At 42.8% G+C, this 12395-nt stretch overlaps 1 protein-coding gene across 3 annotated transcripts in view; it reads right to left on the bottom strand.

Annotated features, from left to right (window-relative positions):
• The window catches only part of LOC124796393 (guanine nucleotide-binding protein subunit beta-5), a 162726-nt gene that overhangs the window by 31837 nt on the left and 118494 nt on the right, over positions 1-12395 (bottom strand). The gene's annotated exons all lie outside the window — the stretch shown is intronic.

The following is a 12395-nucleotide window of genomic DNA, read 5'->3' as shown; positions in this document are numbered from 1 at the left end:
TTAACCACAGAGATCGTGTTCCTAAGTGGTGGATCAGGCAATGCGCAACAGCAGCTCCAAATTGTTGAAGGGTAGGAATGACATTAAATATCTCTCGCAGACCAAAAGTCCACAGAGAAAAATGTGATAGAAAATCCAGCTGTCATTGGCCTATCAGGCCACTAATGGCTAAAAAACATGCTTTCAAAGATGGGAAATAGTGGACATAATGCAAGCATACCCAGCAATTCTCAAGATTTGGTGCAATGAACATACAAACGCTGACAGGGAAGGTGGCTATTTGTGGAAGTGATGAGTGGAAGGAGACTTGAAATTCTAAGATTGTCAGAAACCAGGTGGAAGGTTAGAGGAGGTAGGGAATTGAGGAATGAATATAGGTTGTGCTGGAATAGGCATGAGGTAGAAGGAAGACATCGACTGGTAGTACTGATAAGAGGAAGATTAAAAGAGGAGGTGAAGGGAATGAGAGACAGGATAATGATGGTCAGAGTGAAACTGCAAGGAAAGGACATGGAAATTCTCCTCATATAAGCACCATAAGATGCATGCTCCATTAAGGAGAAGGATGACTTTGAAGAGAAAATGTGGAGACAACTAACCAGAGAGAAGATCATGGTATTGGGAGACATAACTACATGGAAAGACAAAGGCTTGATTTAAGAAGAGGGAAAGTCCTAATGTAATGTGATACACCACAATTTCCCAAGTAAATCTGTGATATGCTACACAACATGTGACCAGGACACAAACAGAACAGTCACAGATGTCAAGGTAATGCATTCCGAAGCCTTATATAGTGATCACTATCTTTTTGTAGTGATTATTTGAGGGATTAAAGAGGAAAAATGGGCAGAAAGAAGGGTAAGAGTGTGGAAGCTGAAAGGAAAGAACTGCTAACAAGAACTTCATTAGTTGCAGAGGAATAGGAGGGGGGGGGGGGGGGGGGCTGGAAGTGGCAGAAAATACGAGGGTTGGAACTTAAATAGAGGCAACTATTTATTCACAACTGATACAAAAGAGTTACATGTTTGCACCTGTTACTGTCCTTCAAAGTAGTTACCAGCGTTGTGTAGAACCCATTGCCAGCAATGTGGATGGTGCAGTATACCGTTAGCAGAGCCTGTTCTGTAGATGGTGCGAAAGGAGTGGTCTCTAAAGTTATGGTGATTCTCATGAACAACTGTGATGGTCTTATTGTAACACATTACTTTCCTCCACGGCAGACTGTAAATGCACAGTATTACTGTTCATTTTTGGAGCATAACCTGCGACCAGCTTTGTGAAAGAAGCGGCGACACTTTCTGTGCAACCCACCCATCATTTTGCACAACAGGGTGTGCGTGCATATAGTGCAAGCTGTGGATGCTCTGTTTGGTCGATGAGACTGGGAAGTACTGTACCATTCACCATACTCCCTGGACTTAAGTGCTTGTGACTTTGATTTGATTCTGAAGATGAAGGAACCACTTATGGCATTCACTACAGGACTGTTCCAGAGATTTGACAGGCAGCACATCGCTCCATTCACACCATCAACTGAACAGGCTCTGTTAATGGTACACTACGCCTTCCACATCGCTGGCAACGGGTTTTACACAATGCTGGTGACTACTTTGAAGGACAGTAACGGGTCCAAACATGTAACTCTTTTGTATCAGTTGTGAATAAATAGTTGCCACTATTTAAGTTCTAACCCTTGTTATGTGCAGAAGAACCAGTGATTTAAAAAGGTGCAAATAAACACTCTGGTGGAATGATAGTGTGACGGAGTAAAAGTTGCAAACAGAAACAAAGTATTCTGTATATGTTTCAGTAGAGAACAGAGGAAGTAAGAAGAAATTGCCGATAAGGAGGTGGCCGAGACAATTGAAAATGGATGGAAGAGTGGACAAAAATTATGGAAGAGGATGGTTAGTAGTAAGACAGTTCTTCATGGAAGAGTTATGGCCAGGAAGGAATGCATAATGTGAAATGTCAAGATGATCAATAAAGAAGTAAAGCAAGTTGAAAATGTACAGGAAATCAAGGATGTGTGGAAGGAATATTCTGAAGAGCTACTAAATCCCAATGAGAATATAGAAGAGGAAAATGAGGAGCCTGGTGATGAACAGGACATCAAGATGGACCTAGCCTGAAAGGAACAGAGGAAGCAATAAAGTCAAAGGAAGAAAGAAAAGTGCCTGGACTGGGTGAAGTAAGTGTGGAGATTGAGAGAGGAAGTAGCATTTTTGGAAAGCTGTCACTCTGTCAGGTCGTGAGAACAGTATGGAAAGAAGGAAGGACATCCAAAGACTGGAAAAAGGGAATCACATAGACATTATTATGAAAAGGAAAGTTGCCACTCACCATAAAGTGGAGATGTTGAGTCGCAGATAGGCAAAACAAAAAGACTGTCACAAATAAAGCTTTCGCCATTAAGGCCTTCACCAAAAATAGATCACACACACAGACACAGACACACACACACACCCACGCACGCACGCACGCACGCACACACACACACACGCACTCGCGCACGCAAACGCAACTCACACACGACTGCAGTCTCAGGCAACTGTGGCCACACTATGAGAAGCAACACCAGTGCATGACGAGAGTGGCAACTGGGTGGGGGTAAGGAGGTTAGATGGAGGATAGGGAAGAGGTGGGGAGGGAGAGGGTAATGGCAAAGGAGAGAAGTAGAAAGACTGTGCTATGGTGGAATGAGGGCTGTATAGGACTGGAATGGGAGCATGGAGGCTGGATGGGTGAGGACGACGACTAACGAAGGTTGAGGCCACGAGGTTTATGGGAACACAGGATATACTGCAGGGAAAGTTCTACCTTTGCAATTCAGAAAAGCTGATGTTGGTGGGAAGGGTCCATATGGCACAGGCTGTGAAGCAGTCACTGAAATGAAGGATGTCATGTTTGGCAACGTGTTCAGCAACAGGGTGGTCCACTTGTTTCTTGGCCACAGTTTGTCGGTGGCCATTCATGTGGGCAGACAACTTGTTGGCTGTCACACCCACATAGACTGCAGCATAGTAGTTGCAGCTTAGCTTGTAGATCACACAACTGGTTTCACAGCTAGCCCTGCATTTGATGGGATAGGCGATGTTTGTGACCATACTGGAGTAGGTGGTGTATGGGACAGGTCTTGCATCTAGGCCTATTACATGAGTATAAGCCATGAGGTAAGGGATTGGGAGCAGCGGTTGTGTAAGGATGGATGAGTATATTGTGTACGTTCGGTGGACCGCAGAAAACCACAGTAGGAGGGGTGGGAAGGATAGTGGGCAGGACATTTCTCACTTCAGGGCACAATGAAAGGCAGTCAAAACCCTGGCGGAGAATGTAATTCAGTTTCTTCAGTCCTGGGTGGTACTGATTAACGAGGGGAATGCTCCTCTGTGCCCAGATGGTAGGACTTTGGGAGGTGGTGGGTGACTGGAAAGATAAGGCACAGGATATTTGTTTTTGTACAAGGTCAGGAGGATATTTACGGTCTGTGAAGGCTTCAATGAGATCCTTGGTATATTTTAAGATGGCACGCTCATCACTGCAGATGTGATGGCCTGGGTGGTTAGGCTGTATGGAAGGGACTTCTTGGTATGGAACGGGTGGCAGCTGCCGAAGTGGAGGTATTGCTGGTGGTTAGTAGGTTTGACATGGATGGAGGTACTGATGTAGCCATCTTTTAGGTAGAGGTCAACATCTAAGAAGGTGGCTTGTTGAGTTGAGTAGGACCAGGTAAAAAGTGGGGGAGAAGTAGTTGAGGTTCTGGAGGAATGTGGATTGGGTGTCCTCACCCTTGATCCAGATTGCAAAGATGTCATCAATGAATCTGAACCAGGTGAGGGGTATAGGATTCTGGGTGTATAGGAAGGATTCCACTAGATGGCCCATGAATAGGTTGGCATACGATTGTGCCATGCGGATGCCCGTAGCAGTACCTCGGATTTGTTTGTAGGTAATGCCTTCAAAGGAGAAGTGGGTGAAAATATAGTTGGTCATGGCAACTAGAAAGAAGGTTGTTGGTTTGGAATCCATCAGGCGTTGGGAAAGGTAGTGTTCAAACAGCGGTAAGGCCACAGGCATTAGTGATGTTAGTGTAAAGGGTGGTGGCATCAACAGTAATGAGAACGACAGCACTGTGTGGTAAAGGGCAGGAACTGTGGAGAGTTGGTACATGCACAACACCACCTCAAAAAGCTCTCCACCCTGGTCACTTCCTACTCCCACCCTGGAGTACGACTGTCCACTACCTCTACAACAACCTCCAAACCTCCTCCACCTACCCTCATAGATGACAAACCCTGTATAGCAGACCTACTATGTTTATCCCACCGTCCAAAACTCCCTCCCACCACCAAACAGAATCCAGTACCTAAACAGACCTGAAACACTGTCATGAACCTTTCCTCCAAAAGCCTTAGCTCCACAGAAATATCAGTCCTTTCCAAAGGCCTCACCTTTTGGCCCACTCCCAAATTCAATTATGCAGGACTTGTTAAAGACCTCCTCTCCTGGTCATTATGGCAGAAACACTTTTTTGCCACGAACCCTACCAATGACTTGACTTGCCTGACTCCGTTCACTCTTCCATCCAACTGTGATCCATCACCACTGACCCCAGATCACCCCCTGTTAACTGCATCTGCAGTGACGAGCAGTCCCTCACAAAATATACCAAGGGTCTCATTGAAGCCTTCACAGACTGTGATTATCCTCCCAATCTTGTACAAAAAAAAATCTCCCATGCCTTATCTTTCCAGTCACTCACCACCTCCCAAAGTCCCACCATCCGGCCCCAGATGAGCATTCCCCTTGTAACTCAGTGCCACCCAGGACTGGAGCAACTGAATTACATTCACTGCCAAGGTTTCGACTACCTCTTGTTGTGCCCTGATATGAGAAATGTCCTGCCCACTATCCTTCCCACCCTTCCCACAGTGGTATTCTGGTCCACTAAACCTACACAATATACTCGTCCACCCCTACACAACCCTTGCTCCCAGCCCCTTACATCATTGCTCATACCCCTGTAATAGACCTAAATGCAAGAACCATACATCCTCCCACCACCACCTACTTCAGTCTGGTCGTAATCATCACCTATATGACAAACAACAAGCTGTCTGCTCGCATGAATGGCCACCGACAAAGTGTGGCCAAGAAACAAGTAGACCACCCAGTTGCTGAGCGGCTGGTGAACATGAGATCCTTCATTTCAATGACTGCTTCACAGTCTGTGCCATATGGATCCTTCCCACCAACACCAGCTTTTCTGAATTGCGCAGGTGGGTACTTTCCCTGCAATATATCCTATTTTCCAGTAACCCTCCTGGCCTCAACCTTCATTAGTCATTGTCCTCACCCATCCAGCCTCCCTGCTCCCAATCCAACACTATCAAGTCCTAATTCCTCCACCACACATAGTCTTTTTACTTCTCTCCTTTTCCACTATCCCCCCTCCCCCATCACTCCCCTGCCAGCTGTCTAACCTCCTGACTGCACATAGCTGCTGTACCCTCTCTCCATGACATCCCTGTGCGCTCCCCAACAGCACTGCACTATCCACCACCACCCCTACCCTACTATCTACTATCCCTCCCCCTGCCCGTCCCAGCCTCCTCTTTACCTCCACCCAGTCGCCATTCCCATCATGCACTGGTGTTGCTGCCCCCAGAATAGCTACATTTGTCTGAGACTGCAGCCATGTATGTGAGAGATGCATGCATGTATGTGTGTGTGTGTGGTCTATTTTTAACGAAGGTCTTACAGTGTGAAAGATTTTTTCTTGTGCCTATTCTGGTACCGTGTACCACAGAATTTGAAACCGCACCACACGGCATGGAGGTCGAAGAGCCCTAGAGGTGTCTGCACCATTGCACCATAAGATGTGGCGGCATGCGCCTCCTGGTCCACATTTAGTGTGAGGGCGCCGCAGTGGAACACGTGGTCATAGCAGGCAATAGCGGCACCCCTGGTCATGTATTTAAGTGCCTACCTCTTGCTCAGCCAGCCAGTCTAATCTTGCGTGCGTCTCTGGACATATCGCCTTGCCTTAGACAGTGTATTTACTTATTGTTTTGTGTATGAGTGGACGTGGTTTCTTATGATTCTGTTGTTTAGATCTTATTGTTATACATTAGGTCCTTCGTTGGTCGTGTCCGTCCTCTCCCATTGTGTTGTTGTTCGCGGGCCGCTCCGTGGGTCCCGCCGCACTTTCCGTCATGTCAATACTGTGACTGTTCCGGTCGCAGTTAAAGCACCTATCTGCAACTCAGCATCACCACTCTATGGTGAGTGGCAACTTTTCTTTTCATAATATCGGTACAATCTATCCAAGATCTATCTGAGTCATAGAGACAGTTTTTAAGAGAAATTGCAGGAAGCTGTTAAAATCATAGGGAGTTATTCTGATGTGCCATGCTGTCTAGATATGTTATAAGATTCTGGAAAAAATAGTACAAAGGATAGCAGGATAGAGAGGAACAATACGGGCTCACACCACGAACGTCCACAGTGGGTCTAATTTTTAGTGGAGGGCAGCTCCACAAGAGACACTACGAATATTGTAACGATCTAGTAACTGTGTTCCTGGACACTGAGAAGACATATGTGAAAATAAGCAAGGATCTGGGAAACCCTTCAGAAATAGGAGAACTGAGAGGCTGATTATGAGAAGAATAATGGAAACATACCAAGGAAGTGTGTCTGTGTAAAAGTAGGAGGAGAGTAGACAGATGGGTAAAAACAGAAAAAAGGCTGAAGCAAGGGAGCATACTATTCCCACTACTTTTCATCGTCATTATGGATGAGACAGTGGCACAGAGGCAATGTAAGTAGTAGATGAAAATGTGAAAACAATGTTGTTTGCAGATGATTCAGTGGTGTGGGGTAATGGAGAATATGAGGTACACAGAAGGAATGAAGGGAGATCCAGAGTTTAACGTCCTCAACAAGATCATTAGGGATGGAGCAAAAGCTTCGACAAGGGAAGGATGGACAAGAAAAATGGCGATAACCTTTTGAAGGAACCATTCCAGCATTTGCCTTAAGCAATTTAGGGAAATCACAGATAGGTAAGTCTGGATGACGGGATGGGGATTTGAACTGTCAGCCTCATGATGGCAACAATGAGGAATAAGAGGAGAGTAACAATGGATATAAACAGAGACACGATTTTTTATTTTGCGGCCAAATTTGGCGCTATTTTTTTCAGATTCAGTGTTACATTTTTGTCAATTTCAGTGTTATTTTTTTCCAATTTTGCTGTTTTGTTTCCATTTTTGGAACTACTTTTGAAGTCGCAGCATAGTTAGTTATGCAGGAAATTAACTGTCATTAAGGAAATAAGAAGCCAAAATGCAGTTTTAGCATTCAATAACTATAAATTATTATTATTGGTAAACTGCCATCCTGAAATTTACAACATTTTTCATACAGGAAAATAAAAATTTCATGATACTTTGTAAAAATTACTGATTTAGTGATATTTCATAAAAACTGCATATTTTGCATTATTTCACTAATATCAGAAGGCAAGTACTAAAGAAAGTGGAAAGTTTCAAGTATCTGGGGAGTGTAACAGAACACAGCAGGAGGAATGATTAGGAGATTAGTGAAAGGGAACCGGAAATCGATTGCTTTCAGCAGAGTGTATGAAGCCTGATATGGAGTGAATATGTACAACCAAAAAGCATGCAAATGCTTGCCCATAACTTAGGTATTCATCAGAAATGTGGACAATGAAGAAAAGGCAAGTGAGAAGGATACATACTGCGAGATGAAATTTCAAAGAAGCATCGCAAGAGTTACTAGAATGGATAGAGTGAGGAACGGGATGACGAGGGAAGGCCATGCAAGAGATCATAGCAGAGACAGGATTTAGACAGTAAGGGCATGTTAAAAGAATTTGAACTGGCAGCATACTGTGATAGGCTCACTCATGAAATGACAATAGGAGGCAAGACACCTAGAGGAAGACCAAGAGATGTGTCAATCGTTGGAGTGAAGCAATGTGTGAAGAAGAGGCAGAAAGACTGGGACAGGGTGGAAAGAGAAACATGGTAGTAGGACAGGAAAAACATGGAGAGGCTTACATTCCAATTAGACTGGGCCGGGGGCTGCAAACTCTAGAAGATGAAGAAGAAGAAGAAGAAGAAAATGATGATGATGATGATGATGACGATGACTGTGCAAGGGTTGAATGAAAAGTAATGCCTCCACCTTCGTTAATTGGATGTGGATGGGAATATTTTACTAAATCAAACGCAGAAATAATCCTTAGAATGTGATCTTTAATCACTAATATTCACTTTTCCACATAATCAACAGCCAACTGGATAAATTTCAGCCAACAGTTAACAAGTTTTCTGAAGCCATCACGGAAGAAGTCGACACACTGTTTCCGCAGCCACAGTCTCGCAGTTCTCTCAACGTCTTCATTAGAGGCATAATGATGGCCCCGCAGATCGTCTTTCATTATCGGGAACAGATGGAAGTCAGATAGCACTAAACCTGGACTGTACAGAGGATGCTTGTGCACTTTCACTTCAGGAGTCAGCAACCGGGGTACCCATCGTGCACTGATCTTCCAATAGTCAAGCAAAGCAATAATGTGACCCATACGTTCTTGTGAAATGCTGATTGTGCTTGCAGTTTCTCTAAGTGATACGACGATCGTTCTGAATCAATCTGTCAACATTTTGCTTGTGAAACTCAGTGGTTGCTGTCACAAGACGTTCAACTCTTTATTTGTCACACAAGTCAGATGTTCCTGTCTCAACATCTTTAAACCTACTCGCTCAATGACGCACAGTACTCACATCAACACAATCACCATAAACTGCTTTCATTCTCTGATGAATCTCCTTTGGGGCGACACCTTCTGGTGTCAAGAATTCAATGACTGCACATTGCTTAAATCGCATTGACCAACCGTCTGTGCAGGGTTCCATACTTTACACTTTTACAACACAACCGTTCAATGCTAAGGCTTCCCACCAACTGGAGCTGTAGAGAAGAGTCTACGGAACAAGCCAATACCTGCTGCATACCAATTCTGCCAACTGTTGAATAGTCACCAAGGTGAAGGAATTACTTTTCAGTCAACCCTTGTAAGGCAATGTGATTTGAGAACACAAGAATGTTTCAATTTAATTTATATTTTATTTTCCTCTGTTCCTTAGTGTACAGTTGTTCTGCTTGTTACAAGAAAAGCTCATGTATGGTCTCCATATATTGCATTAGCAAAAATTAAAACTTTAGGTTTCATTATTAAAAACAGTGTAGCTTATGGTGCCAGGTGCCAAATACATCACTGCAGTACTGTTTTATTAGAGAAACCTGTTAATGATACTACCGTGCTATACTAAAGATTTTCATTCAATCTTGTAAGACCCTATTTAGATTAACTATCCTTAGTTTAACCCTTCACTTTATTAATTTGAATTTACAAACTCATATTAACATATGCTTTTTGAGCACTATAAAGTAAATGTTTCTATGAAACTTTTCAGAGCCAGCTGGTGATTGTGGTTTTGAAAAATTGCTGTACCTTTGTTATGCATCACTCAAAATGCTTAAATAATAAAAAATTATTAGGCCATGGCAAAGACCCAAATGGGAACATTAAAAGTGACTTGCCAAAGTCAAGCATTCCCTCTGACGTCCACACTGTCAGATGAAAGCTTTTCTACTTACCGGCAAGGGAGCCAGTCACGGCAGTACACCTTCATCTACATCGATACTCTGCAAGCCACTGTACAGTGCAAGGCAGAGAGTACCCTTTACCACTAATAGTCATTTCCTTTCCTGTTCCACTGGCACTAGAGCAAGGGAAAAAATGACTGTCTATATGCCTTTGTATGAGCCCTAATTTCTCGAATCTTATCTTTTTGGACCTTATGTGCAATGTATGTCAACAGCAGCAGAATTGTTCAGCAGCCAGCTTCAAATGCCAGTTCTCTAAATTTTCTCAATAGCATTTCTTGAAAAGAACGTTGCCTTCCCTGCAGGGATTCCCATCTGAGTTCCCAAAGCATCTCTGTAACACTTATGTGTTGTTTGAACCTACCGGTAACAAAACTAGCAGCCCACCTCTGAATTCCTTTGATGTCTTCCTTCAATCGAACCTGGTATGGGCCCCAAACACTCAGGCAGTACTCAAGAATAGGTTACACAAATCATCTTATATCTTGCTGCAGTCACTCAACTTTGATACCTTAATGTACACCACAGCATCATCAGCACACAACTGCTGATTGCTGCCCACCCAGCCTGCCAAATCTTTTTTGTATACAGAGAACAACAGCGGTACTATCACACTTCCCTGGAGCACTGCTGACGATATCCTTGTGTCTGATGAATATATGCTGTCAAGGACAACATACTCGGTTCTATTACTTATGAAGTCTTTGAATCACTCACTTATCTGTGACTTTACTCCATATGCCCATACCTTCATTAACAGCCTGCAATAAGGCACCGTGTCAGATGCTTTCCAGAAATTTAGAAATATGGAATCAGCCTGTTGCCCTCCATCCATAGTTCACTGTATATCATGTGAGAAAGGGACAAGCTGAGTTTCGTACAAGCAACACATTCTAAAACCATGCTGATTCATAAACATAAGCTTCTCAGTCTCAAGAAAGTTTATTATGTTCAAACTGGGAATATGTTCAAGGATTCTACAGCAAACTGATGTTAGGGTTATTGGTCTGTATTTTTACATGTCCATTCTTCTACCCTTCTTATGTACTGGAGTCACCTGCACTTTTTTCCAGTCACTTGGGGCTGTGGTGGGTGAGAGATTCATGATAAATGGAAGCTAGGTAAGGAGCAAATGTCAGAGTACTCTCAGTAAAACTGAATTGGGATTCCATCTAGACCTGGTGATTTATTTGTTTACAAATCCTTTCAGCTGTTTTTCAATGCCATGGGTGCTTGTTACTATGTTTTCCATTGGGAGTATGTCCGTATCACTCTGCATCTGCCCCAGGAGCTAAGACTTGTATGTGGATTTTAAAAATGTTTCATCATGTTAGGCAATGGACTTAGATGGACTCTGAATTGACCAGACTTCAGACTAAACCTTAATGTAGCAGAAGCACTTCAAACATTTAATACTATTCACTGTGTACTATTGATTATATATTATTACAGGTAGTGAATGGATTATTTTGCCATATTTAGGAACCTTATTACAACAGAGTCATTTTCTCAAGAACCCTTTTAGTGTTGGATTTTGCTGACATCACTGTAAGTGTAATTTCTCAGTCAGAACATAAAACTCTGTCATGTGCAAACTCTGAAAGTGAACACTGAGAGAAGGACAAAACATTTCAGTATTTACTAGGAGGAGGAATACAGCAACTTTACTGGATTAGATTTCATTAAATGTAAATAACATTTTTTTCAAACACATCTAGTATTCTGTTGAATGATTTACCCTTTATGTAGTCAGTTGCTACATGACAAAAAGCATTTTAACCACAGAGACGTAATGGAGGAGTAGGGAGATATCTGAGTCAATGTATTTTCCTGCTGTTTTCAAGTGGCAATGCCATTCATCTAGGCTGTCCTGCTACAGTGGGACAAAACACTGCTCTTAATGAAAATCATTTATGAACAGTAAAAAGTATGCATTGGCACACCCTCCCTCCCTCCTTCTTCCTCCCTACACACTCCACTTGACACAACCCCTCACTGTAGTTGGGCTGCAACACATTCCAGTGTAGATGTGTCGAGAGATATGGGGCATGTGCACAATAATAAGCTGCAACACTAACATCCCAGTGGACAGCTGTTGCCATGACCTGGTGAGTAGTCACTGCGTTTTTGAGTGTATACAAGGTTGTTTACATGAGTGTCAGTTCTATCAGTGACTGACAATTAAGTGCAAAGTTATGCTACAGTGATCAGTATGATGGGGGTTTCTCAGAGTATGTACTGAAATGTTTTCAATGAAAAATAATGGTTCACTACACGATTGCGAGCTGTAATAACCATTACAGGCAACATAAAAAGTTATTTCCAAAGAACGATGAGACAAAACAAAAAGACTAAATGCTTGTAACACCTTGATTCATTTTCAGTTACTTATGTTTATGTGTGCTCAATACATTTTGCCAATTCCGATTACGAAAGGTATTTGAAATCCAAGTTTAAGCCTGATGTTTCAACTCTATATCACCCATTGTCCAGAATTAATTTGTGGGTAGTAACGAGCTTAATAACGAGAGAAAATTTCAGGCACAAAAAAGAAGTTACCACAAAGAAGTGGCAAGCAATTTATAGTTAAACATGTCAGCAACTAATGAAGGAACCACTGGTAGAGAAAACGTTACATATGAAAACAAACACTACTCTAAATGTGATGATACTTGTTTGTGCCAACAACTGGA

Source organism: Schistocerca piceifrons, chromosome 4 (genome assembly GCF_021461385.2).
Source record: "Schistocerca piceifrons isolate TAMUIC-IGC-003096 chromosome 4, iqSchPice1.1, whole genome shotgun sequence".
Lineage (NCBI taxonomy): Eukaryota > Metazoa > Arthropoda > Insecta > Orthoptera > Acrididae > Schistocerca > Schistocerca piceifrons.
Note: the sequence above shows the minus strand (reverse complement) of the source record. Positions and strands in the feature narration are given on the sequence as shown.